At 44.1% G+C, this 27,880-nt stretch overlaps 2 long non-coding RNA genes across 2 annotated transcripts; one reads left to right on the top strand and one right to left on the bottom strand.

Annotated features, from left to right (window-relative positions):
• Positions 1-136: 136 nt before the first annotated feature.
• On the bottom strand, positions 137-10,583 carry LOC144588595 (uncharacterized). Its single transcript, XR_013544212.1, has 2 exons — positions 10,486-10,583; positions 137-1,272 (listed from the first exon to the last, which is right to left on the bottom strand). It is a non-coding gene; the product is annotated as an uncharacterized LOC144588595 (long non-coding RNA).
• Positions 10,494-26,672, top strand: LOC144588594 (uncharacterized). Its single transcript, XR_013544211.1, has 2 exons — positions 10,494-10,610; positions 26,529-26,672. It is a non-coding gene; the product is annotated as an uncharacterized LOC144588594 (long non-coding RNA).
• The last annotated feature ends 1,208 nt before the right edge of the window (positions 26,673-27,880 follow it).

The raw sequence follows: 27,880 nt of genomic DNA, 5'->3' as shown, positions 1-27,880 counted from the left end.
CAAGGCACCTTTCCTAAAAAGACAGAGATATGGGGAAGTGGAGGTGCAGGGAGGCCAATTAATATAAGGTATCATCCAAAGAACAGAGGATGGGGAGAAGCTATGGAATTGCAATAGGCTTCACATTTTTCTATCATTTTTCCCCTTGGGTTGCTAGTTGTGGGAGGGGAACAAGGCAAGGAAGCTCCGAGGTCCAAATGCAAACACTATTCAAGGATTTTCTTTGGATTCTAAGACAAGCCAGTACCCTAAATTTTCATATCAGCCAGAATCATACTTAGTGCAGTTCTTTTTATACAAGATGCTGCATGTTGGATCTAGGATTTTCTGCTCATAACTATGTGATCTGCCACTGAGCCGCAGCACTTTCCAAATGGTATATGAGGAAAACAGTACAGAATAAGTTCAAACCACACCGGCTGGGAGGATTGAGTTTCAAGAGCCTATTCACAGCTTCTTTACATTTAAAATTTTAATAGGTGATGGAAGAGCATCCCTTTCGAAGTGTAGGATTTTAGGAACCCAACTAGACTAGACCATGGAGACAGGAGGTTGTGGTGTCCTTCCAAATCAAATCCCTCTACTCAGAATAACCAGTAAAATGATGTCGCAGAACATCACCCCATTTGTTTTTACCCAAATCACTTCCAACTGGTTGACCGCTGTTACCCAAGAGAGGGAAAACAGAAGAAGATGACACTGCATTAAAAAATACAATGGTACTATGAGGCACTGTGGGTCCTGCCTGACTGCCACCCTGTTGTCCCAGCTTTGTTGTCCCTAGGACACAGAGTTCCCCATCAGGGTTGGCCCAAGAGATTTGGCTCCCAGAGGTGAAGAACAAGAGGACACCTCTCCCATTCCATATGCACAAACTGACAAGGTGAGCAGAAGAATCTCGACTAATAGATGGTGTCTTTCCCTGCACTTCAAAGCAACAGACTGCCTTGGGCACTCATGCCTGGGCACACATCGCATACGTAGTTCTTTTCTCGTCTCTTCTCTTCTGGGCAACTGTACCTAGCCACCCTTGCCCAGGATCACCCACCAAAGTGGTTGCCTCTTTCTAGTCCAGGGCAAGGTCACCCCCTGTTAACATTGTGAATGGTGATCTTTATACCTGCCAAATGTATCCACTAAATAGCCAACCGTCAGTGTCCCACATATGCCTCCGAGAGGGAATAAAGCGAAGGTGATACCCATCAGGAGCATATGGTTTTCTTTTTGCTTCATTTCTTCTAATTGTGATACGTTATAGAAGTCTTGCATGAGCTGGAAAAGGAGCACACAAGGGCTGGTGTTAGGACTTCTCTACACATCACATGGTCGCAAAAAAAAATAAATATTGCAGACAACCAAGACTGCTACCTGTTACATACAGCACTGATGTTACCTGTCTGTCATGGGTTTGGAGGGAAAGTTCCATCCTATGGGGAGTGGAAGGCGGGACATCAGGAGGAGGGGCTGTACTGTATAAATATGTGATGCCTATGTGGTGAGAACACACACTGAGAGACACTGGGAGGTGACGAAGCAGCAGCTGGGGAAGAAGAAGCTGTTGTGGGAGTCTGTGTGTCAGACAGGGTACTACTGTGTGTCAGAGTACCAACCTGATAGGTTCAGGTGTCTGTTGGTTAGCCAGAACTGATAGGTTCAGGGTCTGTGCTTTAAGTTAAGGTTCTGGGTGAACCAAACTGTGTGTATGTATGAGTGAAACTAAGCCACGTTACTTTATCTGATTCACCTGATTGTTTTATTTACCCTGTTTGTATTTAAAATAAACCTTATTCTTTTATTGTTTGAAAATCCATCCCTGGTCTGTGTGACTTCTTAAAGGGAATGGTTGGTGGCAGCTTAGTGTAACTGTGTGACATATCCCAGTAGGTCTGGGTTTGTCACATTGATTGGTGTCCAGCGTGTGGGATACGACTGGTCCAGTTGTCCAGCGGTCCAGCAAAGCCTTGGCAAGTGTGCCCAGAGCAAGGGGGGTCTAGTCAGGGACAGTCTGAGGCGCGTAGGTAATCTTCTAGGTGTACCTCACGGGGAGGTGCGCTAGTAGAAGAACGTGCCAACTGGGGAGACTTAGATTAAGGTGCTCTGAGGCAGCCTAGTTTTGGCGGGAAAAAGCTGAGGAAAAACTGCGTAGCAACAGCGAGCTAGCTTGCCAGCTGAGAGGCCCAGCAGAGGGGGGTAGGCTCTGACTCGCTACTGTTGCAAATTTAGTGCTGAAGAACAGCAGCAATCTCTGGGGAGAGCTGGTTCTGAGGCAAAAAGGAAAAAAGTGGTCGTTTTATTTTGAGGCTTGACTTTTTAAAGCAGCCTGTTCTGGGGGGGGATTATGCCCTTGACTCGAAGCCAAGTAACAGAAATGAGTGAAGTGAAAGACCCCCAGATTGACCAAGGTTCTGAGGAGGAATTTGGCTCAGTGCAAGGTGACAGCACAGGAGAGCAAGACCCAGAACTCAGAAAAATACTCCTAGCCCAACAGCATGAACTGAGGGTGAGGGAAATGGAGGAGAGATTAGAGAGAGAAAGAAGGGAGGAAAGGGAAAGGCAATTTGAAATGGAGCAAAGGGAAAGGGAGAAACAAAGGCAATTTGAACTAGAGAGAGAGAGAGAGAAAATTGCTCTGGAGAAAGAAAGAATGGCGTTTGAATTAAGAAAACTGGAAATGATGAACCAGAACAATAATAATAATAGGGATTCTGAGGGAGGCCAACTGTCTAAGGCTGACCTGAAGAAATTCCCTGTGTACCACAAGGGAGATTGTCCTGAGGTGTTCTTTTCCTTAGTGGAAAGAGCGTTTGTGGACTTCTCAGTGAGGGAAACTGAGAAGATGACCATCATGCGATCTTTAATCAGTGGTAGCCTGGCTGAGGTTTATGCCGAGATGCCTGAGGAACGGATGAAAGATTTTGCAGAGTTTAAGAAACTGGTGTTTGCAAGACATGGGATAAATGCAGAGCAGCTGAGACAAAGATTCAGGTCCCTTACCAAGAAGCCAGAACAGACTTTTACCCAAGTGGGGGCCCAATTGGTGAGGCTGCTTGAGAAATGGCTATCGCAGGAGGGAACAGAGACCTATGAGCAGCTTAAAGATTTGATAGCCCTGGAACAGTTCTATTCAGTCCTGCATGGGGAATTGAAATTCCAGGTGAGGGAAAGGAAACCGAAATCTGTGGCAGCAGCCGCAGAGATCGCCGATTTTATCTCCCAAATAAGAAAGCCCTTGGGTGAGGGGAAATCTGTAGGAAAACCCAAAGAAACCTACAGCAAGTACTCTCAGGGACCAGGGAAAAGCCAGCAAGGGGGAGGGGCCCATGGTGAAGGGAAGCCCTCAGACATGAAACTAAGACCTCAGATTTTGGAGGGAAAACCAAAACAAGATGAGAGGGAATCAAAATACACCAGAAAATGCTATTTCTGTCAGGGAAAGGGTCATCTAATCTCAGAGTGTCAGAAATTAAAGCAGCTAAAAGGAATGGTGCCTCAGGAGTCTAGTGGGACCAAGCCAAAAGCTGTGTTCTGTGTCCAGAAAGAGCAAGGCTCAGGGTCACAGAGGGAGCCTGTTGCCATGGCTACTCAGTCTGGAACAGCTACCTATGCTGAGCAAGCTGAGGAAAATGGTCCTCTTGTGGAGGTAAAGCGCTGCTTGCTGATAAAAACAGATTCTCAGTTGTTTGAGACAGCAGGGGTGGACGTAGGAATACTTGACCGTCAGTATAGGGGGCTGCGGGACACTTGTTCCCAGATAACCCTGTGCCATCCAGATATCATCCCTAGGGAGTTTATAATCCCAAATGAGAGCATAAAGGTAGCAGGTATTGAGGGGCAGGTAATCTCTCTGCCAGTAGCAGAGGTACCTGTCAACTTTCAAGGCTGGAGGGGAGATTGGCGGATAGCGATTTCATCGACTCTGCCAGCAGCCGTGCTCGTGGGAAATGACCTGGCTGAACATGTGAAACGGGTGCTAGTGATTACACGCTCACAAGCCACCACAGGGACAGTTCAGGGGGGTAATGATGAGCCAGAGACGGAAGCAGAGGGGAGTTCAGAAGCTGTGGTGGAAACCTTAACCACAGACAGCAGATTTGGACAGGAGCAAAAGGCAGACGCCACTCTCCAAAAGTGTTTTGAACAGGTGACTGACGCCCAGCTAACACCTGAAACCCCAGTGAGATTTCTGGAGAAAAAGGGGATTTTATATAGAGAAACCCTGAGGAATATCTCAAAAGGGGGAGATGGGATCAGAAGTCAGCTGGTGGTACCTGAAAGGTATCGCCCCATGATCTTACAAAGGGGGCACTCTGACATGTTTGCTGCACACTTAGGAGTGAACAAAACACAGCAGAGAATCACACAGAATTTCTACTGGCCTGACATAGGGAAGCAGATCAGGGAGTTCTGTAAACAATGTGATGTGTGTCAAAGGCAGGGGAATAACCGCGACAGGACCAAAGCAAAGTTGTGCCCTTTGCCTGTGATTGACACTCCGTTCAAATGCATAGGGGTGGATATTGTGGGACCTTTGCCCAAGGCCACAAAGAGGGGGAATAGGTTCATCCTAACAATTGTGGACCATGCCACAAGGTATCCTGAAGCCATACCCTTGACTAACATCGAAACTAACACAGTGGCAGATGCTTTGGTGGGGTATATGTCCAGGATGGGATTTGCCTCAGAGATAATCACAGATTTGGGAGCATCGTTCACATCAAAGCTCATGAAACGCTTATGGCAAATCTGTGGAATTAAGCACAAGGAAACCACTGCCTATCATCCGGAAAGTAATGGGTTAACTGAGAAGTTCAATGGGACTCTAATGCGCATGATTAGGGCTTACTTGGCAGAGAATCCAAACAATTGGGACCAGAAGCTGCAATCCCTGTTGTTTGCTTATCGATCAGTGCCACAAGCCAGTACCGGGTTCAGTCCATTTGAACTTTTATTTGGAAGAAGGGTGAAAGGGCCCCTTGATTTGATCAAACAAAATTGGGAGCAGATCACCCAGGATGACCCACAAGACGTTGTGACTTACATAGACACCTTGATGAATGACCTAAGGAGAAATCTAGAGCTGGCAGCAGAAAACCTGCAAGCTCAGAAGGTCAGACAGAAAACATGGTATGACCACAAAGCTAGAGAGAGGCACTTTGACCCAGGGGAGGAAGTGCTTTGGCTTAGGCCCTGCAGAGAGAATAAACTGCAGCTCAAATGGGCAGGACCATATAGGGTCATTTCCAAGATGTCAGACCTGAACTACCTAATAGAGCAGGAGGAGAACCAAGCAAGGAGGGTGGTTCATGTGAATGCCCTAAAACCCTACTACAGAGGGGAACAGAGGGTTTTATTCGCGATAAAAGCAGCTGAGAGTGAGGAAGCTGAATTACCCTTCTGGGAGGGTAGAGGGGAAGTAAAATACAACCCAGAGGAGGTAAAGATCAGTCCTGCACTCACCCAAGACCAGCAGCAAGAACTAAAAATGCTGCTTAGTAAATATCAACAGGTGTTTTCCAACAAGCCGGGGATAGTGAAGGGTGTGATGCATCGGATCCACACAGGGGATGCACCCCCGCAGGCAGTATCCCCATACCGAGTAACGGGACCCTATAGGGACAAGGTGCGGAAGGAGCTGGACGAGATGCTGAGGGAGAACATAATCGTCCCCTCTTCTAGTCCTTGGTCCTCTCCGATAGTCCTTGTGGACAAGCCTGATGGGAGCATTAGGTTTTGTGTCGATTACAGGAAATTAAACCGTGTAACCACTCCTGATGCCTACCCAATGCCCAGGCTAGACAACCTGATTGAAACCATAGGGGGTTGTCGGTTCATCTCATCATTGGACCTGGTAAAGGGATATTGGCAATTAAGAATTGATCCCAGGGATCAAGAAAAGACTGCCTTTTGCAGCCCTTTTGGTCTCTATGAGTTTCGAGTCCTGAGCTTTGGTCTCAGAAATGCACCAGCCACATTCCAAAGGCTGATGGACCAGACCTTGGCAGGGCTCAGTGACTTTACAGTGGCCTACATTGACGACATAGGGATCTTCAGTAATACCTGGGAAGATCACCTGTTACACCTGGAGTTAGTGCTGCAGAGGTTAAGTGCAGCAGGGCTAACAGTAAAGGCCAGCAAGTGTCAGCTGGGTAGCCCAGAAATAAAATACTTGGGTCACATGGTAGGGGGAGGAATGATAAAACCCCTGGAGGCCAAAATAGAAGCTGTTCGTGATTGGCCTAGACCCAACACCAAGAAAAAAGTCAAATCATTTCTTGGGTTGGTGGGCTACTACAGAAAGTTCATCCCGAGGTTTAGCGAGATTGCGGCTCCGCTGACCGATCTGACGAGGAAGAAGGCTGATGACCGCATCCCGTGGACCAGCGACTGTGAGGCGGCGTTCCAGAGGCTGAAGGAGGCGTTAATCAACTATCCTGTCCTGCGTGCTCCAGACTTCGACCGGGAGTTCATCATCTACACCGATGCGTCTAACAGCGGGGTAGGAGCAGTTCTGTGCCAGGAGGATGAGAATGGTGACCAGCATCCAGTGTCCTACCTGAGTAGGAAACTTCAAAAAGGTGAGAGACATTTGGCAACCGTGGAGAAGGAGTGTTTGGCCATAGTCTACGCGATCCAGAAGGCCAAGCCTTACATCTGGGGAAGACATTTTATTCTGTGTACTGACCATTCACCATTGCAATGGTTAAAGACAATGAAAACCCACAATAGCAAACTTATGAGGTGGGCTTTAAACCTACAGGACTATGACTTTGAAGTGAAGGTGGTCAGAGGGTCAGTGAACTGTGTTGCTGACGCCTTATCAAGAAGACCTGAAGAATGAAGACGGCGAAAGAACATGGACTATGTGTATATAGTGCTGATAAAAAGTAAAATGTACCTGGTTTTCAATTTGGTTTGTATGAATAAAGGTAAATGGATGTATTGTATATGGTAAATGTTTAAATGCCTATTTGCTACGGTTAACTTAGAGTGTAAGTATATGTAAGTATAATATGGTATGTATAACTGTTGTTGTGTATTTTATCCAGGTTGTTTTTTGGTGAAAAGCACCTTAGCTTTCCCCCTACAAAACAACTTTTAAAGAGGGGAGGTGTTACATACAGCACTGATGTTACCTGTCTGTCATGGGTTTGGAGGGAAAGTTCCATCCTATGGGGAGTGGAAGGCGGGACATCAGGAGGAGGGGCTGTACTGTATAAATATGTGATGCCTATGTGGTGAGAACACACACTGAGAGACACTGGGAGGTGACGAAGCAGCAGCTGGGGAAGAAGAAGCTGTTGTGGGAGTCTGTGTGTCAGACAGGGTACTACTGTGTGTCAGAGTACCAACCTGATAGGTTCAGGTGTCTGTTGGTTAGCCAGAACTGATAGGTTCAGGGTCTGTGCTTTAAGTTAAGGTTCTGGGTGAACCAAACTGTGTGTATGTATGAGTGAAACTAAGCCACGTTACTTTATCTGATTCACCTGATTGTTTTATTTACCCTGTTTGTATTTAAAATAAACCTTATTCTTTTATTGTTTGAAAATCCATCCCTGGTCTGTGTGACTTCTTAAAGGGAATGGTTGGTGGCAGCTTAGTGTAACTGTGTGACATATCCCAGTAGGTCTGGGTTTGTCACACTACCAATCTGTTTTCGACTTCAGACCCTTTCATTGGAAGAAAGGCAGGGTGTAAATAATGAATGATACTCTTACTGTGGATGAATAACATGTGTCATACACAATGGCCCAAATCTTGTTGCTTAGCGTACTAAATATGTGAGACAGGATCCCATTACTATCCCAACAAGATTTTACCCCTCGGCTGAAATTCTGCTGTATAGCTCCATGTGTGCAACACAGATGGTTTCACCATTAGTAAATTGCCTCTGGTTAACTGTTTGGGGGGGGGGGGGGGTTCATGTGAGAAGAAACCTATCCATTCTGAATGAAATCAACCCTGAGTGCTCACTGGAAGGACAGATCCTGAAGCTGAGGCCCCAATACTTTGGCCATCTCATGAGAAGAGAAGACTCCTTGGAAAAGACCCTGATGTTGGGAAAGTCTGAAGGCAAGAGCAGAAGGGGACGACAGAGGACAAGATGGCTGGACAGTGTCATCAAAGCGACCAACATGAATTTGACCAAACTCCAGGTGGCAGTGGAAGACAGGACAGCCTGGCGTGCTCTGGTCCATGGAGTCACGAAGAGGCGGACACAACTAAATGAGGGTCAATTTCAGTGCTATTTATGATGTGGCTAGGGAGTCATTTATGATCTAACTAAGGAGTGGAGGGGAAGGCATGAGTCTCAGTTGTGTATGCTCATGTCTGTGCATTTACATGCTTGCACACTGTTGTCCATGCATTTGCCTGCACAGGCACATAAGAGTCAGAGTGAATCTTGGCCAGCCTTTTCAGAGATGGCAATCTTCTAGAGTGCAGAAGATGGAAGAGAAATCTGAAACACTTTTTGAGTAAATGTCCACCTGCTAATTCCGTGATTCCAAAACCTGAGGCCCCAGACCTTTTTGGACTGCAAATTCCCAGAAATCCCAAACAAGTATATCTAGTGTTCAGGACACCTGGGGATTGTAGTCCATACACATCTGGGGTTCCAAGTTTGGGAACCAGTGCACTAATTTGGATGAAAGCTAAGCATAGTCGTATCTCTAATGGCTGTTGCAAAATCCACTGAGATTGTTCTAACACATTCTACATGGGACTGCCTTTGGAGACGATTCGGAAACTTCAGCTGGTTCAAAATACCACTGTCAGAATATTGACTAGGGCCAGTTATGAGGAGCGTATAATTTCCCTGCTACAACAACTGCTCTAGATACCAATTTGTTTCCAAGCCCAGTTCAAACTGCTGTTTATTGCCTATATCCTATATGGTATGGGTCAGGCTATGATACTTCCTGGCCCTTGAAGCCTTCAGAGGAGGCCCTCTCCTCAGTCCCATTCCCATCACGGGACACAAGAGAGGACCTTCTCTGTGTCTCCTTCCAGATAGCAGAATGCTCTCCCTCCAGAGCTTAGGTTATTTTTTATCCTTCCGGGGATAGTTTAAAAAAAGAACCACCTTTGCAGGCAAGTTTTTAACAATCATAACAGAGTCCCCAAATAATGGGTTTTTTTAGCTAAGTGAATTTGGTTTTAAAGTTTGAAATGTTTTAGTCACTAAATTCATTCTTAATTATCATTAGAGTTCAATTCATTTTTAATGTGTAATTTATGGATTTGAGGTTTGTTTGTTTTTTTTTTTTTTTTAAACTTGTTTTAACCTTGTGACTCCATCTTGGGTCCCCTTGTTAGGAGAAAGGTGGCCTAAAGATGCTAGAAAGGAAGTACAAATACAGATAGAACTGGAACATTAATTGTGCCCAAATTATTGCTCAGGTGTAATGTCCTGGCTGAAGGAAGGAAGGAAGGAAGGAAGGAAGGAAGGAAGGAAGGAAGGAAGGAAGGAAGGAAGGAAGGAAGGAAGGAAGGAAGGAAGGAGGGAGGGAGGGAGGGAGGGAGGGAGAGAGAGAGGAAGGAAGGAAGGAAGGAAGGAAGGAAGGAAGGAAGGAAGGAAGGAAGGAAGGAAGGAAGGAAGGAAGGAAGGAAGGAAGGAAGGAAGGAAGGAAGGAAGGAAGGAAGGAAGGAAGGAGGGAGGGAGGGAGGGAGGGAGGGAGAGAGAGAGGAAGGAAGGAAGGAAGGAAGGAAGGAAGGAAGGAAGGAAGGAAGGAAGGAAGGAAGGAAGGAAGGAAGGGGAAAAGGCAGATATAATAATATAATAAACAAAAAGGATAATAATGGCCACTGTCATGATTTCACGTGACCCCTGATTGTTTCACCAAACTAAGAGCTCACGCTACATGCCCCTCAGCTGCCACCAGTTGATTTCATCAATAATACCTATTATGAATGACAGATGTTCAGGCCATATATCATTTTAAAAGAACCAAATAGAAATTGTATACTGATACAGATGCTGATAGAACAAGCAATGTTGTTAATTCTTATTCTTCTTTATCCACCCTCAGCCACCATTCTCCCGCCCAAACTCAAAAACTCTCTAACACTCTATTCGACAATACATTAACTCTCTAATTCTCTATCTCACTGGTTCTTAACCTTGGGTTAATCAGGAGTTTTGGACTGCAGCTCCCAGAAGCCTTCACCACCAACTGTGCTGGCTGGGGTTTCTGGGAGTTGCAGTTCAAAAGCATCCGAGTAAAAAAGGTTAAGAACCACTGCTCTATCTCAAAACCCTATCTATGTCTATGTAACCTCCTCCTCCTGCTGCTGAGTCTCTTATACCTCATGACTCTGCTCCTCCAGCACTCCCATTGGTCTATGAAAATAGCATCTGAGTATTCATGACCTGGGCAAACGTCACAGGCATCAAATGTACAGAACATGCCTGGCAGATACGGACAGTCAGAACTGCCAGCAGAACCACAGGTTTAATGATTTATCCATATTGCAAGACAGTCTTACCACAGAAGGAGAATAGACGACCCAGAGATTGTAACCATGTTGCATAGAGAGGAGAGAGGAAGCCACCGAAACCCGAATTAATGTATTCGTCAGGTTCTATGGGAGAGTAACCAATTGGTGTACAGGTAAACCATTATGTTTATTGTAAATTTACTAAGGACATCAGTCAAATAACAAACTAAGTAACCATATCATTGTAGCAGGGGTGGCCCTTTTAGTCAGTGCAAGAGTTAGAGATGAAAACAAAATAATTTTTTAAAAAGTAAAGAACAAAAATCAAAAATGTGGTGGCTAAAAGACTAACTTTTATATATATTTTTAATGTCAATTTGTCCACTTCTTCGGACCTAAAAGAAGGAGAGATAACATGTCAAATATTTATACACGGCATCAAAGTATAGATATCAAGAGACAGAGATCATGGTTGGTTGGTGAGAAAGTCAGGGGGGTGTGAATCATGGTGATGAATGTTGATAACCAGGCTTTTAGTAGAAGGTTGTGCTGTCAAGAATGTGAGAACCTCTGTCATAGCTTAACAGTAATGCTAAACTGAAAATGAGTCCAAAAAAAAGTGAGTTGTCCAGGTATTAGTTCATAAACTGAAAGGGGTGGGAGCACAAGGTGGCAGGAAGAAACACGCAAGGAAGGGCCTCGTGACCGAGCAGCACGGTGGGTTGGCTTGTCTGAAGGATCAGCAGCTCACTTCAGAAGCACAAATGGGGTCTATCCAGGAAAGTTTAAACCACATGGTGACCCTCTGCAGTGCCACAACCCCTTTCTCAGTCTACTGATTGGAGTTTTGTAATTTGCAAGCTTGTGAAATCCGTGAGATCTGGGTTCAAATTCCTTCTCTACCATGGAAACTCATGTGTGGTGGAAGTGACAATGCTAAACCACTCCTTAAATATCTTGCATACCGTGAAGACCTTTCTTAGTGTGTGTCATGTGTTACTGCTTTGACTAGATGTATTGGCTGAAACACAGTATTAAGTCACAAGGAGAGTAGGCCCATTTGAAACAGTGGGAACTTGGTGAGTCTTATTAGAATCATCTTAGAACTGCAGAGCTGGAAGGGAGCCGGTGGATCACTGAGTCCAGCCCTTGTCAAAGACGCACAGCGGGGAATCAAACTTCCAACTTCTGACCCTCCTCTGTAAGTTCCATTGATTCAATGAGCCTACTCTAATGTTGACTCACTACTGGCTTTTAGCCAATGTGACATCAGCGTAGATTCAGGCATTATGTGCAGTTGTGAAAAACAATTTAGCACTGTATTATTTTCGTCAATATCTTAAACCCATGCAGTTGAGTAGACCTTCCCTCCAAGCTCACCCCTTTCCCTGATCCGGTATCTTCTCCCTTTTCCACTTTTTTCATGCTTCTTTTTGTGTAAGAGTCAGCAGTGAGGTTCACCTGTGAGGAAATAAGGGAGCGATGTCGATAAAGGATCGCTGATTCTACTACCTCCCGTAAGAAGCTAAGAATATCTTTCCAGGACCATTGAAATAAAAGGAATCAAGTGGTCGATACAAAATTCAAATACAAACGTAGGCATTTCCAGGGTCAGGCCACCATTTTGTTTCCAGAAGCAATTGAGCAAATCTCTCCATTCATCAGAGACGGGCAAAACACTCACTCCCAGCATTCCTTGCTACTTAGGTATGCTAGTCAAGACTGATGGTCATTGCAATGTAACATCTGGAAGGCCGCATTTTGATTGCCCCTCCTTCCAATAAGACTGCAAGCAGGATATAAAGAGTAAATGTCCTCCTCTATTGTTTGTCTTTCTGCACCTGGTATGCAAAGGTTGACTGCCCTAGCATTTGGAGGTTCTTCTATTTAATCCATACAGTCCATAGCCACTGATTGACATCCTTCTCCACCAGCTGCCCTAAGCCTTAGAACAAACCAGAAAGGGTATTACCATATCTCTTAGACAACTGAACTGCTGTTATTTCTGAAGCTTGTAAAGGGACTTCAGGAAGAGGAACAGAATCTTCCCCAAACAACACATGCAGTGTTCTACACACATAAACACTTGGGAGTGAATACACAAGGAGTGAATAAAACTTACCCTAGCCTTCTGCTCCTAGCAAGTAGGAAGACATTTCACCAAACTCCGTCTCCCCTTGAAATAAAGCCCACAGAACTCTATGGGAACCTTGACAGCCAATCAGGAGAAGGATGTTGGAAGGTTCCAAGAGAAGCTGTTGACAGTTGGGAACCGAGATGATGCACAACCTCTGTCCAGAAAGGAATGCGTTCTTACCAGAATTTATGAGAAACCCAAGGATTCTGTACAAGGAAACCATGGCAGTTAAAGGAGCATCCATATGCTGTAACCATAGAGCGTAGACTAAGGGTCAAACTGGACGTGCAGAGCAACAAAAACTCCCTGTGAATATTAAATTATCTAATGTGATCATGGTCAAAAGCCTATGGTGCAACTACATGCGCCCAGCTTGAGGTTGTACACATGGTAGATGTACTACAACGAGGCAAAAGCATTGTTCCGGTAGCATGTCTGCTGGCATATTGTAAAATAAGTCATATCTGAGACATGCAATTAATTGAGTAACCGCAGAGCACAATTCCTTGACACTGGGCATAATGTCTGTGTCCACAGGATAGTGGCCATTATGATTCTCTGAGAGATAAATGCCCTGGCAGACTTAGTGTTTTTTCCCATGATGTTCCTACAAAACAAAGCTTGCCAAAATGCAAGATGCAGAGTTGGATGCCTCGACGAACAGACGTCTTTTACCACTTCGGGTGACATGTGGGCAGTAATGATGTGCTGATTACATTTGAGTCATTTTACTTTCACATTTCTGCGGGTTCTGCACATGCCAACCTGGAATGCATCCAAAGTTGCCTCTCCTGCATCCGTGCCAAAGTCACAAAGGATGCTTATGCTCTTTTATTTAATTGTATATTTGAAAAACATATTGCTCGTAGGGTTGTCACCTGGGTGGATCCTTGCAAGATGGCTGGAGTGGAGTTTGGGCAGACAATGGTCTGGAAGGGGCAGAATTGCAAGCACATTGCAGAATAGGATGCACACATTATCTGAATGAGTTGGTCCAGAATCCAAGTAAATGCCAGTTAAGCCATGCAATATGGCAACACCGAGTCAGTGTGGCAGAAATTGCTTCCTCCTCCTCTTCTTCCTCCTCCTCCTGGGCAACTATGGCCAGCAGCTGCAGAGATTGCCCCCATTCCTGCTACACACACACACCGACCTCTTGCTGCCTTCTCCATAGCAAACCAACAGCCTTTGAGATTAGTTTTTTCCACTCACCAAACCCAAGCAGGGGGAAAATTATCCTGATGGCCATCAGACTCACTGACTCCTTGGCAATGAACTGATCTTAGGAGAAGTGAAATGAGACAGTGGGTGGGCATGAGATCAAAGACTCCGAGGTGCCCCCTTGCACAGACTCTTGGAAATTTGCCCAAAGGTACTCCAGGGGGCATAGAAATCCACCAGCCTATTTCTTAAAGGATCTGACGTCTGTCTAAGTCAACATTTTTACAGTAATTCAAGAGACCATATCCGGACTGTTTCTATATTACTGATGGCAGGGAAGGGTGGGGATGGACCCTGAGGAATTTTTCCTTGCCTACTCAGGAAAGTCAATTCAAAAAGCCCCAGCTTTACTGCTTTATAAGTTCTGAAGCTTATTCTTCTTGTTGTTGTTCAGTCGTTAATTCATCTCCGACTCTTCGTGACCCTATGGACTAGAGCACGCCAGGCCTTCCTGTCTTCCACTGCCTCCAGGAGTTGGGTCAAAGTCATGTTGGTGGCTTCTGTGACACTGTCTTGTTTCACACTTTCCCAACATCAGGGTCTTTTCCAGGGAGTCTTCCCTCCTCCTCAGACGGCCAAAGTATTGGAGCCTCAGCTTCAGGATCTGTCCTTCCAGGGTTGATTTCCTCCAGAATGGCTACATTTGATCTCCTTGCAGTCCAGGGGACTCTCAAGAATCTCAAGCACATAACTTAGGGCACCCAAAACAATGCAATGGAGCCGAGAGGTGATGAGCTTAGTTCCAACTAATTCCTAGACAAAGCGAGGACAACTTTCTCTTCACGGTGACTCTGGGCTTGGTGATAGAAACATGCTGCTTTAAAAAATAATAATACATAATAACCAAGAATAATATCCCAGGCTGTATCTTATAAGATCTGTTTTCCACACTGAGGTCATTTCAAGCAAGATGAAACCTCAGTGTGTTGTGCATTAGCCCTGTGTGAAAATCTCTGGGACAGCCTTAAAAGCCATTAGCTAAATTCTCCTTGGCCTTTCATTGCACTGTTCACAGCGCCTTTTCTTAGCAATCAGGAGTAGAGGGAAAGGCTCACTGAGAATAGTGAAGAATGTATATGTACATGTATGTGAAAAAGACTGAATTGGTATCAAAGTCCTCTCTTTGCCGCACGGATTCAGAGAAGAAGGCAAAAAAGCATGACCCATCTACTTTTCCATTACTTTTGCCAAAGCATAGCTGCACACAAACATTTCTGGCATTAAGTGGGCCATTTTGAGCATGCTCACTACCATTCAAACCTGTTGAAAAACAGCCCTAACAATTGCTTTCTGTTTGGGTGGAAAGTGGTGAAGTGAGGGAAAAAGGAGTCTGTTTCTGGGATTATCCCTTGCTTGGTGTCACTTTGTGAATACTCATGAGCACAAGAGGGTATCCCGTAGACCATCTTGACAGCTGCCATTGGAGTTGCCAACATTCAGGCTGCCCTTTGCCATATAAACCTTGGCATTTTTTTTCTGCTGGCAATGTGGGCACAATATTTTGCAGCAATATTGAGCCATTTATTGACTTTTTTGAATCATGGGAACAGAATCCCGATATCCCACATTCATAAACTTAGGTTCTTTGAAGTATTGAATCATATCAAAGATTGTCTGTTCAAAATGAAATGGTTGTTTTGTCAAGGGAAAATGTTCCACGGTTACTATATTTCTCAAAACCCATAAAAGGATGCTCTTTCATTGGTTAGGTAGTTCCTTCCGCCCACCCCCATTGCCATCTCTTTCACTAAAGTCATTCAGGTTGTAAAGTGTGAAAACAAACCTTTTTATGCAGTGTGAGATGAGGTGAAGAAGGCAGAGAATACTGAGTGTTGCTGAGTGATGTATAGTTAGGATACTTCTACATGGAACTAGGAATTATTACTTGTTTTGACTACAAGTCCCATAATCGCTTAATCACCATTGAGGTCCGAAAGGTAACATTTCCAAACTCTGCTTCCACATGTCCTACAACCCTGAAATTTTGAATACAGGTATCAGCCATGACATTCTCTTGTTGTTTAGTCGTTAAGTCGTGCCCAACTCTTTGTGACCCCATGGACGAGAGCACGCCAGGCCCTCCTGTCTTCCACTGCCTCCCAAAGTTGGATCAGATTCATGTTGGTTGCTTCTCAGACACTGTCCAACCATCTTGTCCTCTGTCGTCCCCTTCTCCTCTTGCCTTCTCACTTTGCCAACATCAGGGTCTTTTCCAGGGAGTCTTCTTTTCTCATGAGATGGCCAAAGTATTGGAGCCTCAGCTTCAGGATCTGTCCTTCCAGGGAGCACTCAGGGTTGATTTCCTTCAGAACGGATAGGTTTGTTCTCCTTGCAGTCCAGGGGATTCTCAAGAGTCTCCTCCAACACCACAATTCAAAAGTATCAATTCTTCGGCAGTCAGCCTTCTTCTTCCATTTCTATGTCAAAAAGGCAGCTGAAAAGGGAACTAAAATATGACACCTGTCGTTTACAGAGACAGACAAAAAGACCGAGAGGCCATCATTTTATGAGAAGTTGAGGATGGTATTTGTGCATCTCTCCTTTGAAGTATAGGAGCCAATGTTAGCCCACACATATTTGCAAACTGCTTTCAAAACTTAACATGGCACTAAAATGTAGTACAAGGTCAGTAGTCAACCTCATCCTTTAACGATAATAATCATGTGTCATCAAGACAATATTCAGAAATGGTTTACCATTCGCTTCTTCTGGGGCAATCTGAAGGTTTGGAGCCTGTTCCAGGCCTCACAGGCTGGCTCTTGTGGAACGCAGAGTAGGGGAATTGAACTTCCAAACTCTGGCTCTGCAGCCAGATATCTAGACCAATGAGCTATCCAGCCAGCAACCTTATCCTTTCAAGCAGTGCAAATGCTGCATTTGGAACTAGTTTAAGGGACGTGGTGGCACTGTGGGCTAAACCGCAGAAGCCTGTGCTGCAGGGTCAGAAGACCAGCAGTCATAAGATCGAATCCACATGACGGAGTGAGTGCCCGTTACTTGTCCCAGCTCCCGCCAACCTAGTGGTTCGAAAGCATGCAAATACGAGTAGATAAATAGGGACCACCTCGGTGAAAAGGTAACAACGTTCCGTGTCTAAGTTGCACTGGCCATGTGGCCATGGAAGATTGTCTTTCGGACAAAACGCTAGCTTTATGGCTTGGAAACGGGGGATGAGCACCGGCCCACTAGAGTTGAACACGACTGGACAAAAAAAAAAAGTCAAGGGGAACCTTTACCTTTACCTAAGTAGGTAAAGCCCAAGCATCTTTATAAACATAATGAAAGTGAATGGGTGACGTTCAGCCACTCTTCACAAAGAACGGCATTAGAAAATGAGACATGTTTTGGCATTGTCCCCTTATTATTACAATGGGTAACAGAGGAGACATTGGGAATCATTTTTACAATTCACGGCAACCCGCGAAAGATTTATGGTAGGTTATTATAATGTTCTGAAAATGCATAATTACTTTTTTCCCACCTTCTCTGGGTGGCAAACACAAATCAAAATTGTACAGCTCTTACCAGGCATTTTTATTGGTCTGCATTGTGAGACGGGAAACTTCATCTGTTTCCCTCACAAAACACAAGAATAAGAAACAAGCTGGTGTTCCATTAGAACTTGAGAAATTTTCATAAGAAATAAATCAGCTGCCAAAAAAAAAAAAAACCCAAAAAACCCTTCCCCTTCTAAACCAAAGGGCAAGGAAAATGTGTTAATTAATATGAACATACAGTCTCAACAAGAAAATATAATTGCAACAAGTGGCGTTCGCACTTGTGTGGGATTTCATCCCCAAATTTCTGAAAGTCAACGTATCCCAGTTTTTTGATTTACAGTTTAATTTGTCAGTCTCTGAGGATGTCTGAGGAAACGAACGATCCATGGTTCCCTTCCTGGAAGAGTTTGGCACTAACAAAATTTGGAAACCAGTTCTGCCATCTTTGAGTCTACAGACTGGTGGCAAATCCAAACCATCTTGAGTAAACAGTGTCTTACTTGAAATTCCTTTAACTGGAACGGTCAGAAATGGATTGGGAGACGTTCACATGTAATACACGTGCTATTATTGTGTGTAGTTATGTTTTGTAAAGGTAAAGGTTCCCCTTGACATTTAGTCCAGTTGTGTCCAACTCTAGGACGTAGAGGTCATCCCCGTTTCCAAGCCATAGAGCCAGCGTTTGTTCAAAGACAATCTTCCGTGGTCATGTGGCCAGCACGACTAGACACGGAACGCCATGACCTTCCCACTCAGGTGCTACCTATTTATCCACTCGCATTTTTACATGCTTTCGAACTGCTAGGTTGGCAGGAGCTGGGAGAAGTTATGGGAGCTCCGTTATGTGGGTTCCATCTTACAACTGATGGTCTTCTGACCTTTCAGCCCAGAGGCTTCTACGGTTTATCCCGCAGCGCCACCACATCCCATCCAATAGCAGCAAAGTGTACAAAACCAGGACCGATTCTTCCCAAATGTAATTTTCTGATCGCAAAACACTGCCGGAAGCCAGAAAGCATGACCCTTAGTGAAGAGGAGGAACACAGCATCGAATGACAGCTGAGCGTTTATGAAAAGGCATGCCGTGATTCAGTGCACCAGATATGGTGAAATGTGAGAAATCTCCCCTTTTGGCCACCCTCAGTTGTCAGAAATGTTACACAGTTGCTCGTAAAGGTGATGACAAACAGTAGGATGAACAGGTGTCATGCTTCATGGATCTCTGCTGAGAACTGATAGTCAACAGTGATGACAAAGAGATACCACCCCTGTATTGACTTTTGGGTGTAAGGTCGGATACCCAACCAGTAGGACAACAGGCCATCAAATGAGTGACAACAGCGTCTAGGCACTGAGAGACACATCACATTAACTTTGAAGCCTGACTCTGAAAGTCCACATTTAAAAAAAAAAAATTGTTGACATTCTCCTTGCAACTTGTTTTAAACATAACTTGGAAGACACTTAAATGGACTCTTTGTGCTTAAGACGAGATGGTATGGGACTCCACGGATTGAGAAACACAAGTTATGAAAGGAGCACTAAGATGCCACAGTTGAGGTGTGCATTTGTATTCCCCAAGACTACACGTCAGGATAGATACGATAAAAATTGAAGCAGTACAGAGCCAGAAGGGGCCTCTAAGGCTATCAAGCCCAACCCCCTGCTCAAAAGCAGGAATCCAGATCAAAGCAGATTTGACAGAGGATTGTCCAATTTTTTCTTGAATGCCTCCAATGTTGAAGCACTTGCCACTTTCTGAGATATATTGTTCCATTGTCATACTGCTCAAACAGTTCCTGATATTCAGCCAAAATCTGGCTTCTGACAGCTTGGGCCCATTATTACATGTCCCGCACTCTGGGATGATCGAGAACAGATCTTGCCCCTCCTCTGTAGGACTACCTCTGAAGCATTTGAAAAGTGCTATTATGTAAGTAGAATGTCATGGCTGACACCTGTATTCAAAATTAAAATACACCTGCTTCTTGGGAGGAAAGCGACGACAAACCTCAACAGCATCTTAAAAAGCAGAGACATCACCTTGCCAACAAAAGTCCGCATAGTCAAAGCTATGGTTTTTCCTGTTGTGACATATGGAAATGAGAGCTGGACCATAAAGAAATTGATGCTTTTGAATTGTGATGCTGGAGGAGGCTCTTGAGAGTCCCCTGGGCTGCACGAAGAACAAACCTAACAATTCTAAAGGAAATCAACCCTGAGTGCTCACTGGAAGGACAGATCCTGAAGCAGAGGCTCCAATACTTTGGCCATCTCATGAGAAGAGAAGACTCCCTGGAAAAGACCCTGATGTTGGGAAAGTGTGAAGGCAGGAGGAGAAGGGGATGACAGAGGACGAGATGGTTGGACAGTGTCATCGAAGCGACCAATAGGAATTTGACACAACTCCGGGAGGCAGTGGAAGACAGGAGGGCCTGGCGTGCTGTGGTCCATGGGGGCACGAAGAGTTGGACACGACTAAACAATAACAACAAATTATGCCTCTCCTCAGTTTTCTTTTCTTAAGGTGAAATATGCCCAGTTTTTTAGTCTTCCCTCCTAGGGTTTGGTTTTCCAGTCCCCTGATCATCCTTGTTGCCCTCCTCTGAACTTGTTCCACTTTGTCAGCAATCCTTGTTAAAGCTCGATGTTCAGAACTGACTGATGGCACACAATGATCTACTGACTTCAGCTAGCGTTTCTGAGAATACGAAGGGTGAGGCGTATGGCATATCTGCATGCTGCATGGAACAATTGAGACTGAAAACGAATAGACCCTCGCAACTCGAGAAGCCTCGGGTTGTGTGTGAGAGATTGTCTTTGTCAATGCTCTTTCTTCCTCTGCCATCGTTTGATCACATCCAGTTTGAAAATCAAAAATCAAAGGAGCTGTGGCCCATCTAACTTAATTTTGATTGACTGATTGATTGATCCCTCCTTCCTTTCTCCTTAAAAAGGACCCAAGTCGGCTTACATCATTAAAAGACAATATTTAAAGCTAAAATCCATGCTGAATTACTTTGTTACTTTTGAAGCATTTCGTCATTACGTAGAACGAATTGATTGCTCCCTATGTAACGAAGTGATTCATTCTGAAGTAATATGCTGATTTTTGCTGAGGATCTCATTGTTGAATGAAGACCTGTATGGTTTTCATCTGAGGGGTCACCATTAAGTCTGCAATACTTGTTCACCCTGTTTGCATTTTCCTTAAAAGCAACAGGCCTTGGTCAAAATTTTTTTGGCACGTTGCTTTGTTTGTCAAAAATAAGCATAAAATCAAAGGGCACCGACTTCTCATTTTTATAGTAATTGCTTTCTAGAGCGCTTGCCAGATTCCCCCCTCCCCTTTCCATAATAGCGTCATGTATAATTACTACATAATCTTCAGGCATAAATAACATTCCAATTAGTCTGTAATCTGTAATTATAATGTACTTACCAAGTAGTTGGGTGCTTATTTGAACTCTGCTAAATAAAATACCTTGTTAATAAAAACATTGGATGAGAATTATGTAGATTTCTGTGTGCCAATTTCTTTCTCTGTGCTACTACCCATTGTCTTTAAAAGAACAAAACACCATTAGGCTTTGATTAAAACCTATTCCCTCCTTCCTGCTCTTTTAGGGCAAGCAGAACCATTCCCTTTGGCATAATTACTAAACACATTTGTTACAAGTCATTTCCAATGTATAGCAATCCCACGAATGAGTGCCCTTCAAATGTCCTAGCTTGAACGACGCTGCTTCTGAGGGAAGCCACATATTTCTTGCAAAACTCAAGCTTGTGGCTTCCCTGATTGAGTCAATCCATCTCATACTGTACTTGCTCTTCCTCTTTTCCTGCTGCCTTCGGCTTTCCCCAGCATTTGTTGCTTTTTTCCAGGAATTTGTGTCTTTTTGTGATGTGGTGAAAGCATGGTATCCTCAGTTTAATCAGATTTGCTTCTAGTGAACTGAATACATAGCATCATCACTACCATCACACTCATCTAGCCCCCACATACATGATCTTAAGAGTACTTAGCTCTTCGAAGACAAATGAACGTCTGGAGTTGGGAAACATAATCTCTCAGCCTAACTGGGCTTGAGATATCTCAAGGGTCGTGTCTCCCTTTCTGAGCCTGCTCCACTGTTAAGATCTGCTGGTGCTTGTGGATTTCAGTGGCTTCCCTGTGCAGTCTGATGTAATGATTGCTGGTTTCAATGGCTTCCCTGTGCAGTCTGACGTAATGATTGCCAGCAATCATTATGTCAGACTGCACAGGGAAGCCATTGAAATCCACAAGCACCAGCAGAACTTCAACAGAACTTCAAAAAAGAGGAAAGTGTGAAGCTCAACAAAACTTCGCTTCCAGCTCTCAAAAATACAGTGTGCAAAAGGTCAATGAACTCTACCCAGCCACAAGGACAGAGGATCACTATACACAAAAGACCAGCTAATGACACCCATCAACCACAGTGACAGATAATCTCTTCTCCGTAGCACAACAATACACCCATAACAAGACACACTAATCACCCATCAACAGAAAAAGACAAAAGCCCATCTTAAAGCCATAAATACTGCACTCCCAAGCCAACTACACCAGAGTACAGGTTGCTGTCCTCTGAAGATGCCGGCCACAGAGACTGGCAATACGTTAGGAAGAACAACCTTCAGAGCACGGCCAAAGAGCCCAAAAAACCCACAACAACCATTAGATTCCGGCCGTGAAAGCCTTCGTGAATACATTCTCACCTCTGAACATCAGAAATAGAAGGAGCGACGTTTAAGCCACTCTTCTTTGGTACTGTGTTTCAAAAGCCCCTCATATTTCCATTTGAAGCAGAAATCCCTGCAATCATTTTGCCTTGTAGGCTTGCCCAAAAAGCATTCAAGTTATTTCAACTCTGTATGCTGCCTCTGGCTGGGAGGGCCCTTTCTGGGCTAGGTTGACTTTCAATCAATCTAGCAGCAACCAATTGTTTCTCTCCTGCCTCTGAATTCAAAGAGAGCCACGCTCTCTGCTTAAATGTCTCCCCCCCCCCCTTGTTAGTCTGCTGGCAGTTAATCATGCAGTTAGTGCAGTTGGAATGTATTCTGCAGGATTTTGCTGGAAGCAGGCTCTGATTCTTTTGTGGCCTGTTGTTGAAAGTCTGTAACCAGTCATTTTTGTACAGTGTGCTGTTTTTTTTTTATCCATTTCAATTGTGAGTAAATGAAGCCTTTTACTCTTTCTCTTATCAGTGAGTTCTTGAGACCATACGTGCAGTTGATAAGAACTAAGGAGTGGTTTACTCTGGAGAGAACAGAGGCTAATTCTGCTCTTTAAGTCTCTGCATGGCTGCCACACATCTAGAGGAGTTTTATCCAGAAATTTCAAATCTCTGCCACAAAAAGTGGCAAAAAATAGGGGCCCCAAGCTAAATCCCCCCCTTTGCAGTTTCTGTTGTTTTTAGCAAAGTAAGAATTGGCATCAAAGTCAGAAGAGGAAATATAAGCCATCAGTCACTGGATTCTATAGGAGGAAGGTGCTTTTGAGAAGAAAACTGTCACAGGAAACTATCAATAAAAAATGAGCACTTGCAAGTGAGGGGACGGAGAGAGAAACACTTTGAAATTGTGGTGTTGTGAAGTGGATGCAATTACAGTCACAGTTATGGCATCTATTTTTAGCATGGAGGCAAACTGCGACAGTGAGAAATGGAAAACAGTACAATGCCGGAGAAGTAGGTGGACGAAACATACAAAGGAAACCCTGAGGGAAAGATGAGTTTTTCTGCAGCCACCCTTGCGCAGTTGTTACATGTTTACCTCTCTCTTCCTCCAAAGTGCTCAGAGCAGTTGGTACATATGGCTCCTGGGTAATCCCCATTCCATGGGTTTTGACAAGGTTGTCGCTGTAAAATTTCAATAGCAGGATTTCATGGTGTAGCCTTTGAACGTGGCCAGGATGAGTGCAGGCTGGCTTTGCATTTGAAAGCGGGCACCGTCACCAGTGGGCGAGACACTTTGGCCATTTTGAATCAAATTGTTTATTGCTTCGACTGCTTCGGCGGGTACGGGCACAACAACGTTTCTCAGATAGGCAAAAGCAGGGGTCTGGAAAAGGTGTTGTCGTTTGCTAGCTGGCACCTTTTTGGCTGGAATGCTTAGGATGGGGCTTCAGCGTTGCTCCCCAGCCTGTGATGTAACTGGATCTCATTCTTGCTACTCTTACGAAGGATATGGAGAGATCTGTTCAAACTGATCTTGAGAACTGTTTTACTCTGTGTCTGGATGTGTGTCTTTTGACTCTACGTATTGGGCAAAATCCTGTTAGTATAGATACATAAAGAGAATGCAGGTGCTGAAAATAAGCTTAGTGCTGCAGAGCTGGAAGGGACCCTGTGGGTAATCAAGTCTAGCCCCTATCACGGAAGCACAGAGGGGAATTGAACTCCGAACTAGAGATGAGGGATTTATCTTAATCTACGAAGATGAATCCGGCCATCACAGGTGGTCCGCTCGATGACCTCTCACCCTCCAGAACCTGTTGGTCTACATACCACATGGTGCACAATGTGTGGGGATAGCATCAGCAGCACGTCAATCATGGCAGTTGCCTGGCTACCACAGCCCCGCCTCCCTGCTCTCCCAGATGCTCCCCAGCCAAACAGGGAGGGTCGTCATCCTGCCCCCTTGCTGGATTGGCCCGGCAAGCAGGGAGGCGAGGCTGTGGCAACCAGATGATGATGATGCTGGCTGCACATGCCATGCTCTTGCAGTAAGTCAACCGGGAGGATTTGGCTTCATAGACAAAGATAAAGCCCCCATCTTGGGACTGATTCATGCCATCTTGGGACTGTTTGTTTGTTTAAATTGTTAAAATTAATTGTTAAAATTGTAAATTTATGGTTTTATATATCTTATATGGTCCAACTCTCTCTTCCATGTGTGGCTATTACAAACTCAAATTTGTGAGAGAAATATGTCTGCTTTTATCTGTCCTACATTAATTTTTAAAAAAACACCAGCTCCATGCCAGATATGAAGTAGTGTATACCTCTTGATAAACTCGAAAGTAAGCTGAAACTTAACATTTTTCAAAGGGCACTAGCCAATTAATTAATTTCTGAGTGCTCTCTACCTAGAAAACCTTTAAGAAGTGTCACTCTAAGTCAGAGCTGACTTGATGGCACGCTGTTGTTATTATTATATTATGATACCTTTTGCAGGTAGATATAAAAAGCTTCTGTGATATAAGACCAACATCCTGAAAGGAATTCGATAGATATCATCATCAAATGTTGATGCAGTAGAGATGGGCATGAAGCACAGAACCCGTGCCAGGTTGTCCTTTGGCCGAACAGTATCTTCCAAAGCCCACCTCCTCAGGGGGGCACCCACTCAGAAGCAGTACCCCAGCTCCTCCACCCTGCTTCCTCCGGGCAGGGCCTCTGAGTGGACACTCACTGGAAAAGGTGGGGTTGAGAAGCACTGAAGGTCTGTTCAGCCGAAGGATGAATCATCACAAACTGATAATGTGGCGGACCGTGCCCGTCTCCATTGAAGAGGTAAGTTTGTAAAAAAAAAAAAATACAGTTTAGAACACAGATTAAACCATTTTTAAAGTGCTGCTGCTAAAATATTTGCAGACTGTACCGTCACCGGTTTATACTTTCATTGGGCGAGACATTCAAATTCAAATTCAAATAATTTATTGTCATTGTAAGTCTATGCATGGAGTGTTTGGGGAATTTTTATGTGTGTGCATGTGGGTCTGGTCTCTTGGTGCCTGTGTGAATTTCGTTGTGTGTGTGTGTGTGTGTGTGTGTGTGTGTGTGTGTGTGTGTGTGTGTGTGTGTGTGTGTGTACACACACACACACACACACACACACACACACACATATATATACACATATACACACACACACACCAAAATTCACACAGGCACCAAGAGACCAGACCCACATGCACACACATAAAAATTCCCCAAACACTCCCCACCCACTAAGAATCCCCACTAAGCGTACAAACATCTACACCGCAGGACAAGTAACACAGTCCAGCTAACTATTCACTACTGGTGGTCTTTAAGCTCATTATCAAGTGCAATTATAGCTCTGGGATAAAAACTATCCAGAAAACATGTGGTCCAAGTCTTAATTGTTAATTGCTCTATATCTTCTGCCAGAGGGCAAGAGTTCAAAAAAGGTGTAAGCAGGATGGAAAGAGTCTCTCAGGATGTTTTGTATTTGGTGTGATGCCCGGAAATAAATACCATTTATTTGGTGACATTATTTATTTATTTATTTATTTATTTATTTATTTATTTATTTATTTATTTATTTATTTATTTATTTAACTCATATGCCGCCCACTCTACCCAAAGGTCTCTGGGCGGCTTACAACAATTAAAATTCAATTAAAATACAATAAAAGTTAAAATGATTAAAATACAATTAAAATTGCCATCAGGACCCACAGTTGATGCTATTTCAATTAAAAGCCTTCTGGAACAGGAAGGTTTTGACCTGGCCCCGAAATGTCATCATCATCATCATCATTGTTGTTGATGAGATCAAAAGAAAAATCCCATAAATATACATTTCTAACACTGAAATTATCAGAACTGGCCACTAGAGGAAGCCAAAGACCACATGATGTACAGCATTATCTAGATTAGAGAAATATATTTACATGATATCATTACCAGATATGGGGGGGTCATAGACTATGTTATGTATAGTGTTTGCTTTAACATGCATTTTTCAACATGGGGGGAGGGGCTTGGAACCAATCTTAATGTATTTTGTGTTTTAAAAACTCAATGAAAATTTGTCGATAATAATATTAATAATATATCTTTGAACTCCAGAGAGGGAAGGGACCTGTTGAGGAGGCACAGTTGGGAATCAAACTCCCAACCTCCGGCTCCGCAGCCAGATAAGTAAACAACTATCCCACAGTTGCTATTTTTTAAATAATTGCCTCACAATCTAAATATTTGCAAATATGTTTTGTCTAAACATATGCATGTCTGAATGCATCTGAGTCCATGAATTTTTAAATACATGTTGCTGCTCTGAGTCCCAACTTCACAGCAAAATTTGAAAAAAAAAAAAGGTACAAAATCTGAAGGATAAATTATGTTCCAACCCACACGTTTGTCTAAACGATGAAGATCTGTTAAATGTGCATAGAAATATACTATTTAATCTAACACAGCTGATTTGCCTTTCTCTCTCTCTCTCCACCCCCATGATAGACAACTTCAGAAACAACACCAAACTTTAAAGCAGCCAAATTAAAAAGAACAACATATCCATCTTCAAAAGAAACCAGAGAGCAAAATTTAACAGCTCATCCAAAGCCTAGCACAGCAAGACAAATATAAGCAGTCCAAGAAAAACTAAACAAACCAAGACTGGCCTGGGTGCTCTGACATAAAATGTCATTCCACAAAGGAAGAATTTCTGAAACATCCCTAAAGCCTATGGCTCTCTGGATCTCGCTGGATTCCAACTCCCATCAGCCCCAGCCAGGAGGGTCAACAGTTGCAGTGGTTGTAGTCCATTGACTGACCATCTCATCCAAGCACTATCATGGAATCATAGAATGGTGAAGTTGGAAGGCGACTATAAGGCCATCAAATCCAACCCCTGCTTGATGCAGGAATAAAGTCAAAGCAGATCTGACAGAGGGTCATCTATGTTTCCCTTGAATGCCTTCAGTGTTGGAGTGCTCATCTTGTTAGGCGTCCTTCAGTCTTGAAAGACTAGGGTAACGTGCTCTGTATGGAGGACTTGGAACAGTATCTAGTGTGGCTGAGAAGACCAATTTGAGAGTGAACATCCCTTCCACACTGAAGACAAATACAGTCTGTCTCCTGTCCAGCTCCCAGATTTGGCTGCTTTTCTGACTGCCTCTTGACCTCGGCCTGCTGGACAAGGGTCTCTTCAAATTGGGAGAGGCCATGATGCACCACCTGCCTCCAGGCTGAATGCTCAGGAGGTCAAGGTTTCCCATCTGTTGAGGTCCATTCCTAAGGCCTTCAGATCCCGCTTGCAGATATCCTTGTATCACAGCTGTGGTCTCCCTCTGGGGCGATTTCCCTGTACTAATTCTCCATACAGGAGATCCTTTGGAATCTGACCATCAGCCATTCTCACGACATGCCCAAGCCAACGTAGACGTCGCTGTTTCAGTAATGTGTGCATGCTGAAAATTCCAGCCTCTACTCTGTTTGGAACTTTGTCCTGCCAGGTGATACCAAAAATCCATCAGAGGCAACACATATGGAAGGTGTTCAGCTTCCTCTCTTGCCATGCACTGTCTTAAATGTTGTTGTTGTTCACCTCTTAGATCAATCTGTTCATCCCGTTGTGTCAGCTCTGGGCGTATTACCTTAATCTCCTCAAGAGATACAGTATGGCTGAGAAGTGACCTCAACGTATTCCAGCCCATGTCATCCTCTCCACCCTACAGTTCCACAAAATGAATGGTGGAGCAGCTGTGTGGGGATATCTCTATCATGCAAAACTGTCTGTCTGAGTTCTTCCTGGCACCTCAGTGCTTTTAATCCCAGGAAGACCATGAGCTTTGTTAGACATTTTAGCT

The sequence above is a fragment of the Pogona vitticeps genome, chromosome 4 (assembly GCF_051106095.1).
Source record: "Pogona vitticeps strain Pit_001003342236 chromosome 4, PviZW2.1, whole genome shotgun sequence".
Classification (NCBI taxonomy): Eukaryota; Metazoa; Chordata; class Lepidosauria; order Squamata; family Agamidae; genus Pogona; species Pogona vitticeps.
This window is presented reverse-complemented; position numbering and strand designations above follow the sequence as displayed.